This window comes from Haliaeetus albicilla, chromosome 28 (assembly GCF_947461875.1).
Source record: "Haliaeetus albicilla chromosome 28, bHalAlb1.1, whole genome shotgun sequence".
Classification (NCBI taxonomy): domain Eukaryota; kingdom Metazoa; phylum Chordata; class Aves; order Accipitriformes; family Accipitridae; genus Haliaeetus; species Haliaeetus albicilla.
Genome location: NC_091510.1, coordinates 3,943,299 through 3,960,667, shown reverse-complemented (window position 1 = coordinate 3,960,667; position 17,369 = coordinate 3,943,299). Strand labels below are relative to the sequence as shown.

Genomic DNA, 17,369 nt, shown 5'->3' with positions numbered 1-17,369 from the left:
ACTACCATGTACATCTGCTGTGTGTTGCTGGGGTACTTCTTAATGAGTCAATGTGGAGTCTTAGAGAGTAGAGACCCATAACCAAACTAAAATGACTCAGTAAAACCTTCTGGTCATACCTTCTTCATAGGTTTTTACTGACACATCCTTGTGCCAGTAGAGTAAATGAAGACACAGATTCTTTCTGACTCAGACTTTAGCTGTCTGCCATATATTTTCTAGAATTTTTTCCAGGTGAATTTTGCTATGTCAGCTATTTGAAGTCATATCCTCTTAAAGTCAAATTCTCCACCTCAGTGCTGTGTCAAGGAAGGCTTGGTGTGTGAAGAAGTAGGTTTGAACTGAGAATTGTATAAATTCTGAACACCTACTCAAAGGTGTGAATGAACCAAAAGACTTATTCCTGCTATACCAATTCTCCCTATTTCCTTGTAGTCCCTCAGAGCAGTGACCCTTCCAATTCCACCAGGGGAAGATATCCAATTAATTCCTCATAGCGCTTCATCTTCCCTAGTTCTACTTTGAGAGAGGCTCAAATTCTCCATTCTTCCGTAGAGAAAGCCTTGTTCTGGTGGTATTTCAGACGGCAGTCTTACTGGGACTCAGGAGTAGCTCTATTATTGTTATGGCCCAGCCATTTCCAGAATTAGAAGGAATAAGGTATTGTTTCTCATCCCAGTATTACAGAGGGATTACAGCTTATTGTGGAGGTATTAAGAAAGAGCTTCTCAATCTTCTTTAATCAAAGAACTGCCAAACTGTTTAAAAAAACTAAGGTCCAGCTTATGAAACATAGATTGAATTTTTGTTTCCGTACAAATAAAAAATAGGTTAGATATTGAATATGTTAATTTACGACTTTTGTCCTCCCTCATTTAGAATGTTTCCTTGCCCACAGAAGCAGAAAGGTGTGTGAGTGAGAAGTTGGGGATTTTTTTGCTAATGATGGTGATGTTAGTTGTAGTAGTTTCACAGATCGCATTCTAACATCTAAGCCTATGAGCTACACATTGTGAAACTCTCTTAGAAAATGCCATTTAATAACTCCAACAAATTTAATTTCTCAGAAGTTCAGGAGTTAATCTAAATTTGTCTTAAAATCAATGATACATATACATGCCTCTTATAGACTTGCAATGTGTGCTTTCACATTTTCTAGGCTAAATGCTTTCATATATAACAGGAAGAAGGAAATAAACTCTGAACAAACATAATTTTGTTTTTGTTTTACTTGGATCATAGATTTCTTCTGTTTTTCCAACAACTGTTTCGTAACTATCATTTTCCTGACTCCCAAATCACAAAAAAAAATCTGTTTTATGAACAGTATATTTCAACCCAACTATAAGACAGCATTTGCCATTAAGATGTAGGGTTTTGGCTCTGGATGATTAATCTAGCTGGACAGCCAGCTCACTGCATGGAAGTGAAGGCCAGAAAGATTTGGATCAGGATTTCTTGGGGCTTCATTCAGTACCCCCCTACCTACAGCAAAATAAATTATACCTACCTCAGAATGGGCTGTCAATGCATTTAGTATTCTATTTAGTAGACCAGGGGATTCTAGATAAATTACAGGTAATATTTAACCATCCTTTCTAAGCAAAAATGAAGATTCATCTGTGTTCTAGCTGAACCTACAGAGTAAACACTGGATGTAGGGTGACAGGGACTTAATCACCAGAAGTTATGAACAGGTAATACATTAAATAATTAAGGAAATCAGCCAGAAAAAAAAAGGCAGAAGTAGGAACCTAAGTGCATAGAAATAACTGTCCCTTTGGGCCAGACCTGTGGTAGGTGGACATTGGCATAAATCCACTGGAGTTTATATTTAATCTCTAGAAGCTCTTACTTCATCACACTGTGGCATTGCACTTAGCACACTTAAAAGGAAATAAACTTGGGAAGTGTATTTTATGGGAAAGCTCATCAATTCCAGAGGTTGCAGAGCGAATAATATTTTTAAAGGGCCTTCATAAAATGCAATACTGTAGCAGTTACAACATACCCATTCTTCTAACTGTGGAAGAGCCGCACCCTGCAGTGGTGACAAAGACAAGCACACAGTTTCATGTTGCCACTTGTAGACCAAGCTAATTGCAAAGCGCCCTGCAATCCTCACTGTGATGTATTCATTAACCTGAAAGAGCAAAAAAGAAGATTTACTAACTCCACCAAGTTTTCATATTTATGTTTGGATGGAAGAGGCAGACTGAAGTCTCAAAGGCTTATCCAAGACAGTTGGTCATAGGGGAGGGAATGATCAGTTACTCTAGGCTTAAGTCTACAAACAAGCTTTCATGCTGTCACTCTCATTTGAATCCTGCGAAGTTAGCTTGTAGCATAAGAACTGTGGCCAGAGACAGCTCCCAGCCCTTTGTCTGGGTGACTCCTACCCAAAGCAAATGTACGGAGACTATGCATGTTTCGGAAGGTGATGCTGTATAGCAGGAAGACCTGAGAAACTCTCCTACCTCTCAAACTGCTCAGGAAAGCACATATACTTCTGAGGCAGAGGCTGTGGTGTCAGACGTGGACAGACGTGGGAAGCTCTAGTCCTTGCTTGCCCTTTAACTACTGTTGTTGGTGAGAATGAGCAGGATTTGGACAATGTTCAGTCCCCAGTAAAGAATTAGCACTTTGACACATACAAAGTACTTTCTTAAAATCACGGTCACTAAAGCCTTTAGCATTGTCTGTGTACACAGACCATGAAGAATGCCCTGCTGACACCAAGCAGGGGACTTGGAATCACGTCCATTTACTCCAAAAGCCAGTTTGCACCAGCCTTTTCCAGCTCTGACACTCCTACCCATTCAAACAAAGTAAATATTATGTAGCAAAACCTAACAGCTTTACTAAACTCATTTCCATTTTCATGTGGCTCTTGAAGAATGTCAAATTAATTTGATATAGCATATAATTCACATTCTATAATCTGTAACATTCTATAATCTCTATTTGATAACCCAAACTCTTTCAGTAATTATCTGCTTTAATTTTTACAGACTTTGTAAAAACCAAAACTGCAGATCAGTGTGATATTTTGGAATTCTCAGACTCTTGCAGATTTTACAGAATAAACAAAAGCCCAACCCCAAATAAGAGTATCTGCCTATATGAAACAGTCATAGCAGCTGTAAGAATTTTATTGCCATTTGTTTGAAGTTATTCCTTCATGTCAGCTGCTAGCCTGGTAGTGTGAGCCAAGTAAAGAAAACCTGGTATGGGTTTGGCTACCTGTCATTCTGTCAGGGCCTTATGTATGCCCTGTAAGCCTCTATATTAGGTAGCGAGGAATAAAAAAAAAAAATCACCTGATCCAACCCCTGTAAATAATGGGTGTGTTTCAAACTCTGTGCCCGAAGGCACGCTTACTGACTTGGGTCACAAATGTTTTACCTTTGTTTCTGGTATTTTTGCAGCATGCTCGGCCCCTCTGGTAACCACAAAGCAGTGGGAGACATTTCCTGGACTTCAGTGGAAATTAGCTCAGGCCTGAAGTAAGGCAAACAACTGCCTGCTGCTGAACATGCCCAAAAGAAAAATGAGGAATGGCTCGTTCATATTTCCAAGCTCAGAAGAGACTCTTCCAAGTTGCTTCCAGCAGGGAAGATGGGCCTCTGTTTTACTGAAATCCTGTGTTACAACAGTTCCAGGCAATTTGCTTTTCCTTCTTCTCGCTAAGATGCCACATGAGTAAAATAGAGGTAACAATAGCCACTCATGTAGAGGCTGTTGGGAGAGCCATTCTTTGTAAAGAATGTGTTAAAGAAGAAGAAATGTAAGCATCGTGTTCCTTGCAATTAAGACACCTCAGAGAGACCAGAAGATGTGAAATTAAAAAAAAATGGTAAGAACAACTCTAAGAAACGTAAAGCAATAAATATTACCTGTGCTATAACTGGCTGGGCAAGCTTGCCATCCTGAGGCCATTTCCATTCTCTGACCATTTCTTCATCTTTATTAGTCACCAGACCTCCTTCCTGATTAAACATCACTGTTACAGTGTTGCTGTAAACAAGCAAAAATATGAAACCTGTTTTTCCTGGTGTATCTCAGTAAAACCTAAGCAATCCAAGCAGCTCTCTTTGATCTATGAGTCTTTAATTAAAAAGCCACTTTGCATATCCACTCCTTCATTGAGCTTTTCTCATGCTACAGGCCTGTGAGGCAGGTATAAATTATTATCCCTGTGATACAGACAAAAGAATTGGGTTAAATTCCTGTTTTAATAATTCAAATTAAAAAGAAACTGGTGTCAAATGGTGTGATATTAATGCCATTTCCACTTACTAGTACATTCCTAGGAGTTCTAAACAACTTCAAATTCTATTGTAAATTTAAAGGAAGAAACAAATAAGGTAAAACGGCATGTAGATGCCATTCATGTATGAGCTTTCAGTTGACAGTTTCAGGAACATTTTTATGTCTCTATCCTTAATATTTGTTAAGAATAATATGTGTTCTGATGCTTCTTTTATCCACCCATAAGCAAATAACACTTGGTGACCTGCAGAAAGATATAAATTTTGAAACACATATAAAAATTCCTCAGATCATCAAAAGTTTTTTCAAGTGGATTCTGTGTGTTGATGATCTTCCTTGGACACAGGGGACTGGAGAATTTTGGGGGTTATTGTTTAAAGTGCCAAGGATAGTCCTGAGTTTGCTGGTTTTTTCTCACAACTTAATACAGCAACTGAGTCTTTAATAAAAGGTAAGTTTTTCTTGAGTTTCCACTGGGTTTTGAAAAATAAATACGTACATATTAACAAGGACAAAGCAAGAAGCATCAGGAATCCTGAGAGTTAATGCTTGCACTTTGTATTTTCTATGTATTTTTGCTTGCTTTTCCATAATGTAAAGTTGGTCGATATAGGTAAATTTGCTTGGTTTGATTTTATATCCTAATTAAGAATTGTTTAAAAAGGGTTTTTTTAATATTTTGGACTCCTAGACTTTTTTTTTAATAAACAAGGGCCAGCTCCTTCCACTAGCTATGAGGGCATTGAACTCCTTTTAAAGTCATTTTATACAAGAGCTGAACAATCCTTCTCTGCACAGCTCCAGTAAAACATATTCCTCCAATCCCAAGAGCTCATTCAGGATGGTAAGCCAATGAACTTGAGTTCTTTAAAAATGAAGGCAGCTGCAAGTTAATGTGTCCCTCATTTTTAGCTACTATTCCTCTCTGCAGAGCCTGAAATTTTGATCCCAGATGTCTTGAGTACTCCAAAGTCACTAAAGGAGCATAAAAGAGGAAGACCAAGGAAAAGACTGTGCTGTAAGTAGGAATCAATGATAATCTTTGTTCATATCACGTAAAGGTGCAGAGAACTACACAGAGAGATATAAACAGATAGTAACACTACCCAGAAGAGAACTGTTGATGTTCAATTTATATGCTCTGGTGGGCCTGAAACTTCAGAGGAAATCACCTGTGTGTATGCTTTCCACGAGTGGGGATCTGCTCTTTACAGCTGCGTTCGAAATGGACAGAGATGATACTGAGAATATCAGTGTTCATCCTGCAGATTTTGTTAGATAAGTTTTTAATGACAGACCAATCTATGCGCCTTTAGATAGGGGACGCACCCACAAAAGCTGTATAGAAGGATAAGTATCCAAACAAATCCTTGCAACTGTTTTAACAAGATGATGTAACACAAACCTGGGTGAATAAATGAAACCCAGTGAAAGAAACAGAATCAAGATGAAAACGTAAAACCATGAGCAATACTTTTTAAAGGACTCTTCTTAAAACATGCATCTAAGATCTAGTGAAGGCAATTATAGTCTTAATTTCCATCCCTATTAAAAGCAGACTGTAGCAAAAGGAGCTGGAAGGGACTTAGAGAAGTTACTCAGACACATTTAAAGAGAGGGAGGGACCAAACAACTCTGCAAATATTTCGTGGTGGCCAGGCACAAAGATTCTTTAAGAACAAAGTTCTTTGTTGTGTGTAAATTATTCCAGATTAGGTCAGTAGCTCCAATTTCTCCATAAAGTTATGCCAATTATTTTTAATACAGAAAATCATAATGATTATTGAACAATACATAGAACAAATAGCATTTGATCAGCTCTTTTATGACCTGTATAATGCACTGCATTCTGAGGCACTAAGAAGTAGCAGGGGTGTAGGGGGGAAGAGGGTGTCTGCATTTTGTCTGTGTGGAATATCCATCTGCAGCTCATGTCATGCATTCAAGGCAGCCAGAAGGCTGGCTCCCAGTTGCCTGCTATCTCCTTTGTATGTGTAAATTTTCTAGTAAGCCAAAGTGCATCCTGTCCTCACAGCATTGGTTTCACAAACAGGAAATTCAAAGTGATTTCTGACTAGCTTAGTAATTTAGATAACATAGTGCTTTTTGTCTGCTTGAAAAAATGGTGGCATTTGACTCCTAGAGGGGACTTGTAGGTTCCTGCACCTCCAGGTGACCTGCAAACATGATGAAAGTGGTGTTTTTCATCTTCCCACACATGTAGATGTCAATCTCCTTCAATACCAAACTCTCCATGGACTATCAGTCTGTTGGAACAAAAGTTTGGTCACTAAAGACTGTGCCTGGCTTTATTTTTTTGAGTGAAGAGGGTAGATGAAAACCAACCAAACCAACCAAAATAAACCAACCCATTGTTAGACATCCAACTAAGATATGACTCTAAGCTGCAGAAGAAAAACTGTATTGCACAACCTTTCTCACGTCCACTGTGGTTTTGAACATTGTTCTCATCCTTGTATAGCTTCATGTTCTCTGCTCTAATTTGCAGCATCAAACAAGTGCTCATAGTACATCTACTTACCTGCCGGGAAGACAGATGCTGCCACGTCCAAAAGGGGTGAAAGTTCCAACTATAGAGTGATCTGGAGAAGGGCTAAATATGTTGGTATAGAAACCTCCACATGGGAGATTGCAGCAGCTTTGGCAAACAGCAAGATACTCAGAAGGATAGCTAAAATGAGAGTCAAGGAGGTAACTTGGTATCATTCTCCTGTTTTATGGCTTCTGTTACATGCCCCTGCAGAGAACACGGGGACTAAAGCTCTCTATCAGCTCTGTATCCTGGGTATTGGGTCCAGGTGCATACGGGTAAGTGAAGCTACTAAGCCAGTCATGTCCTTCCTTGAACCAGAGGGTTGGGAGGGATGGAGGATGGGTTCTCAGTACAAAATCCCCCACCTGACTAAGCTAACGTGGCTGGTACAGGCCAAAAGTGACCTTCGCAGGAGCAACATATGAATCAGAAACATGTTTATGAAGCACGATATCTTTGGTGGTTTTCCCTGTGGCAGAGCAGACTCTTCCTAATCCAGTTTGATGACTGTGACTGACAAAGTGATCTTTGTTCAAGACAAGGTTATACTCTAAATGGATTGCAGTTTAATGCCTTTAACTTGTAACTGCATTTTTCATTCTGGAATATTTCTTTCTGAGGCATGTCCACACACCTGACACATACTGGGCTTTGTTGTTACAATCTGACTACCTGGCTATAGCTCTGGTACCATATAAATACAGTCTGATAAGAAACAAACAAACGAATGATGTCTTGTTCCTTTTCATGCAGCCGAGTTTTGGAAGCTGTTCAGCTACACATTAAGTCTGAGTCTTCTCTCTCTAGAAATTCCCCCACTACCCCTCACACTCTTGCTGGAATTCACATGTGCTGTGTAAACAGAAAGGATATTAAATGAAAGATGAGCCATCATTCAGCCCGTAGTGCAGTTTTCTCTGTGCTGTGCCTGCTTTCTTGAGCACTGGGATCTGAGGTTTGCCATGTGTCAGCTCTGGTGTGACAGTCATGCCAGTCTGAACTTTCCGTGTCTTGGAGAAAGTTTCTTCTCTGTGATCACCATAATGCCGGAGAATAATTGGTTTGTCAAATCCTACTTTTTTCAGCTTGGATGTTTGCTCTTCTCTGTTTACATGAGGGAGGAAAAAAATTACACCTCTGATTAGTTCTTGCTAAGCAAAATCCTCAGGCAAGACTTCCATTAATTTAGAATGAAGTATGACCTAAGCAGAAAACATACCTTGATTTGCAAGTCAGCTGAGAAAGAAATCATCAAGATTACTAATTTAGCTAGGAATTCAGGCAGCTTCACAAACATCAGCAAAGCCTCACAAACATCAGCAAACAGCCCCATTGCCTGTCGAAGCTGTCACAGACATTTCAGTGCTTTGTCAATGGACTCAGCCCATGAGTTGCAGTAGAGAGTGGAGGTTCAGACTTCTTACTGATCGGCATGGCCAGTGTGAGTGACAGTGAAAATTTCTGGTTTAAAGTCTCAGCTATTTTACTCTTACAATTACCTTACCAAGTCACTAGGTTTATATCTTCAGCTGAGTAAAATGTGCCCAAATGTTTGTTCTTCTCTAATCTCCCCCCTTCCTACTTAATGCAGAAGAACCTGCTGATTTCCCAATTCCTTCCCCAAGCAATATCAGCCTGAAGTGGCAGATTTCTGTTTTGTTTCATCAATAACCTTTCATTACAACCTCTCTACAGCTAATGATATGATTTTTCTCTCTTCTAAATTGTTTTTCACTTGAGAATCCTGAGCAGCTTTGTAAACACTGATGACAGATATTATTAAACACATTACTCTCAGATAGAAAGGGTTTAAGTAAGTTGCCCAAGATCATGTAAGCCACATATGGTTAAGCTGGCACTAGAACTGACTGCACCAACCCTCTACACATGTACATAGCAGAGATCCTTTGACTGTGAGGGGCAATCAACTTTACCCCTGTTGAAAGTTTGTCTACCTGATTTTTTTTCTTCACCTTCACCATCCTGTATTCCATATGCCTGTTGTGCTACTCTTCATTGCTATTGCTTACTTCATCCTTCTGAGAAAGAACAATACTTAAATATTTAAAATTTCTTTATCTAACAGCCAAATTTATATCTATTTCAGTCCCATGACTGATCTTGAGACAGAAGCAGAGAGAGTTTGAGGCTGTCTAAATTAACCCAAACCTAGGAGACAGCTATTTAGTCCTGCCAGCCTTTGGCTGACATCCTGTTCAATTAGATGTTCTATGTGTACTGTTCTACATGTATATATGAGCACATGCATCCATACTTTTATCTGTTTGTCTTTAAGCAGTTATAAAAATGTGCAGGTCATCACAGTAGTATTAGGTAAATGAAACCATTGAAGGCAAAAATGAGCACAAAAGCTGGTCAATTTTGAGGATAGCTAATTATGTAAAACATCAGCTGATAGAAATCAAAGGAATATTTTTGTCTTCAAGCCAGTATTTCTTGCTGTTTCAATTTTGCCATAAAATATTGTTCAGTATAAACTTTTTGCTGACCAGGCTAAGCATAAATATTCAAGAACACTAAGCCAACTCTGACCAAACTGACACAGGAATCTGGTGACAGCATCAGGGTATTGCAATATGAGGAGCAGCATTTTACTTCCAACCTGATGAGCAAACAGGGTCTGCAAATCCTGCAAATGTGTTCAGGTCCTGTGAAATGGAACACTTTGCTTGCAAGCAGATCCTATGACCCTATTTGTGGCATAAATGTTGTCTTCAATTAGATGATTAAATCAGCTGACTGCAGAGCTTTTGGGAACAGTAATATGGTAGACCCCAGAAAAATTGCACCACAGACAACCACAGGTATCCACAGTGTTTGGATAAGCTCCATCCAGTTCTTAACAATTGCAGGCTGGGGTGTATCAAAACCCTGAATCCAGGAGGATAAATGGCAGATACATTTCAGAGTGTTCTCTAAAACAGCTAATTCTAAGACATGATATGTCTCATGGGTGGGAAGACAACAGCACTCATTTAAATAATCAGAAAATACAATCTTGCCAGTATAAGCTTCAAATATTAAACTTTTTTCGTTGCTTTTTCTTGGCTTTGCAAACACATTATATAGCTATTGGAGAGTGACATACAGAGGCTAGTCAAACAATGCAAACTCCAGGTTTTGCTGCAGCCTCAATTCTTTTGGACTCTGGGCTACTCAGTTCCCCAGGGAATAAAGCAGTGATAATAACCCAATCCATGAGGAATAATATGCTAGTGTACTATATTGTACATTGTAGCATATACTCTCTTACACACTGAAAACTGCTTGATTTTATAGAGCTACTAGCTGCTAAACCTATTATTATGAATGATGATTTTTCACCTAAGATACAATGCTGATTTTATTAAATCTGAATAAGTTTATAATTTTGCCAGTGTACAGGAACTGTCAGTTAAATAGCAGGATATGTAACAGCTGAAATTCAGAAATTGTGCTGTAGATACAAAAGTATACAGGTTAACTTTAATAACTGTCCTTGTAAGTAATTAATTCTTATAATTAGTTATCAGCAAAGATTTTTTTCATTAAAACCTAGCCTGCTTTATAAATTCCAGTACTTCTTCCTCAGAGAATAGATCAGGCAGGGTAAATCTTAACTACTTCTGACACCTCCTCCAACTCTTGATACTATTTTAGCACTATAGTTGGTACTCAAAAAATGACTGATGTATTGGGAAGCTACCATACATTTTAAACACATGGACAGTTCTCTGTGGGGAGCATCCAGGGTGCCATGTAAGAATGGAATGCTTAAGTATAAGCAGCATGAAGTCTAAAGGCCTGAATCTGGCCACAGTATCTTATGGCAATCTTCTTTCAGGCCCTGGAAAGGCAACAGGCTACAGATGACAGCAAATTACCAAAATGCAACATGGTTTTCATGGACCATGGTTTCTTTTGCAAAAGATATTCAAGCAGTTTTTCACAACTATTGGGAAGTTTATCTGCAGATTAATAATAATCAGAAAATATTGTCTCACCACTAATCCCTGAAAATGTCTCTGTTGAGATAATTCTTATCTTCCATTACATTAGCTAAAATAAAAGTATATGTTTCTCTTTCATGAATAGTGAAATGTTAAGCAGAACTTTCTAAGATTTCAAAGCAATAATGCTCTCCAGACTAGTGTGTTGGTTTGGTTAAGTGGTCTGCCATAATCCATATTCTACATCATGAAAACACTGACATTTATTCTAATTTTGCTTATGGAAGTAAAAAAACTCAGTTTGTTACATTTGTTTTTGAATTTGTTCTAGTCTCTCCATTGTCCACACATAAGGCAGCTTCTGGTGAATATCTTCAGAATTTGAGTCAGCAAGTTGGAAAATCCAACCTAGAGAAACAGAATGAGAGAATAGAATTGGATGCATAAGTAAAGACTGATGTTAATTAATGTCAGTCCTGTTCTATGGCATCTGTCAATAGAAAGTAAGATTCATTCATATGAATACAAATTGCTGAAGCTTTGGGAATTGCCTTCTTAAACAGATCCTTTGCCTTGAAGAATACAATGGGAGAAAGAGGGAATGTGCATTGTATGCGCCTTCAATTGAAAAACAGAAAATTATGTCTAGGAAGAAGGTGGGCATCCAGAAAAATTGATTATTCAGATAAATTCCAGGTTAGACCCTCATATGAAGTACCTTAACTTCCCACATCACTCACAGTCACTGTTTGATTTGTGTACAGCGCAGGATCGCTGCTGAAAAAGGATGCAGGTAATGCAGACTCTAGTTATGCTCAGCAGCCATCTGGAGAAGTACTTGGAAAATTAAGTTATGCATCACTCTGAGCAGCAGGGGCACAAAGTTCTTTTAGTGTGTATTTCTGTAAGACATCTGTGGTTGCAGCTGCACTAGGGCAGGTATATTTTACTAGTTTACATTTGCAGCATTTTTGGGTAATTTCAGAAGGCCTGTGGGAGCGTGGAGGAAGAAGTTCCTTAACTTCTGGAGATTCTCAGTTATTCTCACTCGATTTTCTAAAAAGGTGAGAATGACCAAGATGAATGGTCAGGATGCAATCTCTATTCAGCCTAAATATCTTCTGTAGCAATGGTTATTATCAAGAAATCAGATTACTTGATGCAAAAGTCCAAATAAGTTAATAAAAAAATGGCTACAGACACAGACTGCTAGAGAATGGGCCAAGCAATTGTTAAAATTAATGCAGAGAAGCTCAGTTTCCCTGGATTTACTGTTTCACTATGAACAAATTCGAAAGCAATTTAGTCAGAAACAAGAACTCGGTGAGTTAGAATTGTGGTCACAGAAATGCATGACCTGCTGCTGGGCATTCCCTTCACCAAATAAAAAATAAACCTGTGATGACAGACCAAGCAAATGGGAGCTCCCAAGAGATAGGAAAGGGTAGGGACAGTTTAGTGGAAGCTGGTTGTCTCAACCCTTTAGACATTCATCTGTGACCACTGAGACAGAAGAATAAAGAGGCTGCCTGTGAGCACGAGAGCTAAAGGTGGAATCAATACTCTTGCAAACTTAATAGCTCAGACACCAAGAGCATGCAACTCCACAGCAAAGCATTTCAGAAGTGCTGTTGCTTTGTTACAACTAGAAGAAACTGGATGCCACCTTTTCAGGAAACAACAAAAGAAGGTATAATTCCCTTCAGTGCCTATATATTTGTTTACGGAGCTGTTCCTCCATGCTAAGATGCTGGGTGTCTCTGCAGCACTTTTAACCTTCACCAGACAAGGAATTTCAGTTCTGCAGTCCTGGTGGCACCTGACCAACTTCATGGCCAGGATGAGGAAGAAAATGCACGAATGCTTGCTTTTTTTTTTTTTCCCCACATGGCAATGTTCTTAAAGAAATCCAAAAAGAGGTGCAGAGTAAGCAGTTCCCTTCAGATCATCAAATTTGTCCACGTTTTAGGCAGAACTGGCATAATGCCTTGTGAAGAACTTTTCAGTTACTGTATTAGTGCTCCCATTCAGAGCAAAAGTTATTAAGTCAAATATATGTGGTCAGACGGTTTCCAGTAGAGAAAGGCTTAAAATCCCAAAGCAGTTATTCCCCCTGTATTCTGCTAGCAAAGAGCAGTGGCTATGTAGAAAACCTGGTTGGCAGATGATCAGAGATAATCAGAGAAGGACTGGGTATTTAAAAATAGATTATATCCAAAAAGCAGGGGGGTGAGAGGGCTATTGCTTGACAATTACTCCCTCCTCATACTAATCCATACTTTAGTAAATTCAAGCCTCAAGAACAGCTGGCCAGGTACTACATAATTCTAGCCACCTCTGCTAAGCACCAGCCATCCAGCTGCTGGATGCTGCCTGCTACTCTTACCTCTTTCCTCACAAATGCTGGATGAGAGCGAGAAGCTGATTGTGGTGGGTGATTGGCCAACATCATTTTGCACAACGGGAGCTAGACAGGAAGAAAGCAGAGTGCAAAGCTTATGATCATACATGCAAGGGTGAATCAGCTTTCAAAAACATAAAACCAAAGATTATTCTTTTTTTTTTTTAAAGAGGAAGACTGCAGTAGCACCTGGAGAGCTGGAACAGGCTTGACCTCAACCTCTGGTTCTGCACTGAGGATTACTGACACTTGCTGAATGAAATGCTCTGGATGCAAATGATTTTTACTGGCGCAATATGTTATGACTCTATCACTCTCACCTTGAAAGAGGAGACTAAAAATGCTTTGATAAATGGTTTGAAACATTGCCCAGTTTCACCGGCTTTGTTCTTTTAAGTGTTTGTACCTCTTGCTTCAGCTGCAAAGCTATTTCATCATGTCCTAAAACAATATTTTGCAGAGAACTGCAGTATAACAAGCTATAAAGTGGGGCATGTTGGCCTCCCCAGCCAACAGAGTATAGTCTTAACAGAAAGTGCTTTTTTCCCTTTTGCAGCTAAACATTACAACACAGCACATTTACACAGCACGTCATTACCTTTACTTCCTAGAGGCATGTTTGATGCTGTCTCAGGTTTTCTTTTTCCCTTTGTAGTACAGGCTGGTAGAGCAAAGCTTTTCTTGTGTGGTTCTTTTCTGATGGCAGTGATTTCACACTCCGTACATTTGGACCCCAGAGCACCACTCTTAACTTCCTCTGAGGCTTGGCTTCTCCTGGATCTCACACTTTTGTACAGTAGTGACTTCTGGTGCCATTTACAGTCATCAACCCCCTCAGTGATTTCTCTCCAGGTACAGGTTAGCACATTCACAAGTCCCTGAGGGAAACCAGTCTCATACCTAGCAAGGAGCTGCAACTTCTCCCCAAGTTCCTGTAACATGTTGGCAGCTACAGACTCATTCAACATGTTCAGTGGGGGGTCCTCATCTGCCTGTGGGATCAAAGATGTTTGGGAGATTTTTGGGTTTGAGTCCTCCATAGTGGTTTTACACAGGGAACGACAAGACACTTGTCGCAATACTGGATATTTTTCTTTTCTTGTTGTATCATCATTTAAGAAACCATCTTCATGTCTTTCTGTATGCTCACCTGTACAAATGGCACTCCTGCCTTCAGCTGGGCTGAGGAGAAAAAAAAGCTGTACCATTAAGTGAGAGCAGTAACAGTTAAAGAACACAGAAAAGAGACCTGTTATCTTTGCTGCCTGAAACGTATGTGGACAGGCTGGCAGTGCTCCCTTTCACAGTTGAGACTGAGCCACATCTCCTCCCAAGGAAGACGCTCCTAGATCAAGCTCAGAAATACCTGTGCAGAGCAGCACGAGGAGATTTAGTGCAGCCATTGCCAAGCCAGGGAGTCTCTGCACTGACAGTGTAGGCTTTGGACTATGCCTGCTGAAGTGTAATGTAATGTAATGTAACCTGCTGATTGATTTCTTCTCTCCCATGTAAAATTATTTTCTCTTGCCTCAGTATAATGGTAATCAAATAAACCCAAATTTTGCTTTTGTAGATGTGACATGCAAAGGACTGTTAGGTGTAATAAAACTTTGTGTGTCTAAAGAAGTTTTCTTCAGTAGCTGCTGATTCTATATACCCTATTCTGTGTTGGGCTTTTTTTTTTTTCCAGTTTGGAAATTCAGATTTTCCATGGTTGTGAGAGGACCAGCTTTATTTTAAACTATAACAGTTTAATTAGATGACTGCCAATGTGGAAAATTTATTAACAAGTTTTAGGAGTTTTAAAATCTAAAACTCAAAAGAAAGTTTACCAAAAAAGTCTTAGTCCTCAGGCTTCTAAACACACACAAGCTTAGCTGTAACCACGTGGTAATCATCCTCAGTTTCAATGGTAACTTCTTACACTCTTTAAGTTGAATGCACACAAACATGTTCATAGACTGAAACAACCTGGAGTAAATTTCTGAAATCCAAAAGCAAGTTAGGCAAAACAAGGTTTGTTCTTGGAAGAAAAATATCAGTTTAAAGCAAATGTGATGAAACCTGAGTTTAAAACCCAGTTATCCAGAGGAGTCACAGCCCAGAGGAATGCTGTGAACACCGGCTCCCAGTACATTAGTCAGCAGACATGAACTTCATGAAATCCAGAGAGCTCTGCACCTAGCAATGTGCTGTTGTTCGGTCCATGCCAGAATAGTAAAACGAGGCTATTATGAACGTGGCATTCTTTAACTAACTGCTCGAGGTTTGTATGTTAAATGTATTAAACTCATGAAATGTTGACAGCAGAAATGAACATTAGGTACTACACCTCAGGGGGTTAGGGTTATGTGTAGGACACTGGCACTTTCCCATTTGTCTCCTTCTGCTCACGCTGTGTGGCAGGGTGCCAGTTCTGGTCGTGTGCCTCCCCCATCTCTCTCGTTCTGCCTTGGCCACATCTACCTTGGGACTCCTTTTCATGTCTTCCCTGAAAAACTAGTTGACAGAAACTTCCCTGCTCCCACCACCACTGGTGTCACACTGTTACCTGGGAGTAAAGCCAAGGCAAAGGTCTGTAGTGAGATATGAGGACAGTTCTTCTGGTATCTTCTTGCCCCTCTCTTTCATTCTAGTTTTCATCTACAACAAAATGAATGTTTCCAATTTAAGATTGGAGGAGGCGTGAAGGAGAAGAGGGAAGCAGAAGAATATCCTGGATAGAAAAGAAAATACCTGGTCAAAGAAATACACAGGTCCTGCCTCCAGCGCTGCAGCTGTAAATGTTGGTTCCATTACTCCCTAGAATGAAGAAGGGGTGGAGCACCCCAGAGGAAAATAGTTATGTCAGCAGGCTGTGAGAAAGAAACTGTTTACGTTTTTTTACACTGACAGTGAAGCTGAGGAATTACTTTCTGTGTGAGGCCTTGAAAGTTTGCTTCAAATAATAGAGGAACCACCACTGTATGAATAGGAATACATTCATGCGTCAGTGGATTAAATTATATGAAGCTGATTACACAACTGAAGATCAAAATATCAGTCTTTTATAATTTGGGTTCATACTACTCTAAACTAGTGTTTTCATGAGATATGACCTATAATTATTTCTGAGGATAGGCAATATCTCAGTTTGTTATCTGAAAAAGAAGACTGCTTGCATCTGCAGTTATGACTCAGTGAGTACATCAATAAATATACTTTTATTAAAAAAGGGGGTTTATGACTCTATCATAAATAGAAAAAAATTTGTTTGAAAGATACCAGTGTGGAGACCCTTGACTCTGTGCAGCCTTCCATCCCGTACCAAGACTGCACACAGGCACAGAGATCTGCTGTCAGGGAGATGCTCACTGTAGCACATCCTAACACACATATCCGCATACATGCCTAATGCAATAGCTCCTTATCACAGAAATATAAGGAGTCTTTCTGAAGCACTGGTCCAGACAATGGATTGTTCTGTTCATGTGAATCTTGTCACTTAAAAGCAATTTTAAAAATGAGCTCCAGACAAGGCAATAAACTTAACCTATTTTTTTATATTTCACAGCATGCATCTATTCATGCAAACTGAAAAGCATTCTCTTTGTCCCAGTCTGAGTGCACAAACAGCAGTCTGTGCTTCTCAAGGTGACTTTCAGCAGTAAAACAGATTAAATTTGTTTCTTTTTAGAAGCACTCCTTGCACCCTTTGAAAATCTGTCCTCCAAAGGATGTTAATGTTGTGACACTAGCTGATGCAAGCCAGGATGTTTGGATTATGGCTGACAGGCTGTAATCAAACTGGTGTTTGGTAAAAAGAAAAAGAAATCGCCAAGGAATGTGGAAAGAAGTGTTAAATGTGAATTCTTTGTCTGCTTTTGTCACTTTGATTTAGCTACTGCATCTAGGTTTTAGGTAAAATCTTAGAGAAGGAGTGATTTCAGAATTAAGGAAGCCCTTCATCTTGCCCATGCTAAGGAAGACACTATTTGGTGACAGCTGTCATTCCCATAGTAAATGCTATGGGTGATGATGGCTGAGAAAGTACAAGTGTCCTCTGTCCTCAGCAATTGGTGAGGGGGAATATCTTTCCTTCTACAGTTCATAAGACATTTGCTCTCATGCAAGAAACATTTTCTTTGTCTACATCCAGCCTTTAGGCCCAATATTAAACCTCTAGTCATAAAAATTGTCCCATTGATTTCAG

General features: G+C 39.4%; 1 long non-coding RNA gene across 1 annotated transcript; it reads left to right on the top strand.

Annotated features, from left to right (window-relative positions):
* The first annotated feature begins 4,486 nt into the window (after positions 1 to 4,486).
* LOC138682474 (uncharacterized) lies at positions 4,487 to 7,906 on the top strand. The gene is made up of 3 exons (XR_011322558.1): positions 4,487 to 5,116; positions 5,204 to 5,290; positions 6,782 to 7,906. It is a non-coding gene; the product is annotated as an uncharacterized lncRNA (long non-coding RNA).
* Positions 7,907 to 17,369: the final 9,463 nt, after the last annotated feature.